The sequence below is a fragment of the Mandrillus leucophaeus genome, unplaced genomic scaffold (genome assembly GCF_000951045.1).
Source record: "Mandrillus leucophaeus isolate KB7577 unplaced genomic scaffold, Mleu.le_1.0 Scaffold184, whole genome shotgun sequence".
In the NCBI taxonomy this organism is placed as follows: domain Eukaryota; kingdom Metazoa; phylum Chordata; class Mammalia; order Primates; family Cercopithecidae; genus Mandrillus; species Mandrillus leucophaeus.
In genome coordinates, this window is record NW_012101854.1 from 1,257,648 (window position 1) to 1,259,591 (window position 1,944).

Below are 1,944 nucleotides of genomic sequence, written 5' to 3' on the forward strand. Positions count from 1 at the left end.
CTAGGCTTTGGAAGAATGTACAATATATGTTAGGTTAATTAATAAGCACATCCATGAAAAGTTTGGGAAGAGAATATTCTCTAAGTCCACATTTTTACCAATTTCTTGTCTTAAAAGTTTGAGACATTCCAACTGGCATAATAAAGTTTACTAATAGGGAAAATTAACAAAAGCTTGGAGCTATTTTTCTTTCATTGATTAATCCTCTTAATTCAATTCAACAAGCAATTACTGTGTCTGTTGTATGCCAGGCACTGTGTATGCCAAGTACTAGAAATACACAGATTGATAAGACCTATTCCTTCCCTTAAGGAGCCTACAGTCTAATCTCAATGCATCATTATCAGATTCCTGAGCTCCAACTGAGATGTAGTGAAGCTGAATTTCTAAGGACACAGCCTGGGAATCTAATTTTAACAAGCCTCATGTGATTCTTTGGTGTACTAAAACTTCAGAGTCAGAGTCTTGGTAGACAGCAGAGGTGATTTTTTATACACACACACACACACACACACACATATATATATATAAAACTATCAGTAATCTTCCAGAAAGATGGTATGAGGAATGTCATTAGACAAGAGAGTTTAAAAGGTGCATCCAGGGATTTTGACAGATATTCTTAAATTAAGAGAAATATTGAAAATGGTATGTAATATCTAAAGTTAGGTGACCAAACTCAAGCCGGTTTCTTTAGAATTTTACTAAATATAATCTAGAATAAAAATGTAAAAAGAAAATACAGATGTAGGGTTATATATGTAAGATTATATACATATAGATACGTGTGTGTGTATGTATGTATGTATGTGTGTATATGTATGTGTATTTATATATATGTGTGTGTGCATATATATATATACACATGGCTGGATTAATCGTGAAAAAACAACCAAAAAAACCTTTTATTTTTTATTTTATTGTTTGTCTTTTGTGTTTTCTTGAGATGGAGTCTCGCTCTTGTCGCCCAGGCTGGAGTACAATGGCATGATCTCAGTTCACTGCAACCTCTGCTTCCCGGGTTCAAGAGATTCTCCTGCCTCAGCCTACTGAGTAACTGGGATTGCAGGCACCTGCCACAACACCCAGCTATTTTTTTTTCTTTGGTAGAGACGGGGTTTCACCATGTTAGCCAGGCTGGTCTCAAACTCCTGACCCCAGCTGATCCACCTACTTCAGCCTCCCAAATTGCTGGGATTACAGGCATGAGCCACCGCGCCTGGGAAAAAAACCTTTTGTAACTTTCCCCATGTCATCTCATATTTGGATAATTCATCACAAATGCCATAATTTGCAATATTTATTCAGGAAAGCTCCTGTACTAACGTAAGAAAGGTGACACAGATCTCTGTCATGGGAAATTGTCAGCAGGGGAGTTACATGCAGCAAAATCTGTCTTTTACTTCTGTGTCAGAGAGAAAAGCAGATAGTTACTAAATCAATCGTATGATTTCAAACAAGAAGGAAAAAGCAAAGTCTTCATAACAGAAGAATAATCTATGATTAAAACACACTTATGAGAAACAGCAGGTTGACGTCCAGAATATTATTGGATATTGGCAATTTCTGTAAACAGAAGCAATTGTACAGCTTTGAAAGAATTTACCAGATAATGTCTGATTGTGAATGTAAGATAGATATGAATCTTATTATTTCTGTTCTCCATATGTTAAGTGTCTTTTATGATAAGAACGAAGTGGCTTTTATTATTATAATCTACTGTTATTTTCAGAATAATTGCCTGCTTTTCAAAATATTGACCAAAAACTGTATTGTCGAGCATATATAAATGTCATATTGAAATGGGGGAGTTCCTTGATATTCCCCTCAAAGGACGTGTGACAGGGGTGTAGTTTGCCAGTTTGGTCGCCCTGCCGCTCAAAGCTTTTGCGGGAGGGGGAGCATGCAGACAGATGGGTACAGAGGCTGGGATGAGTTCTATGG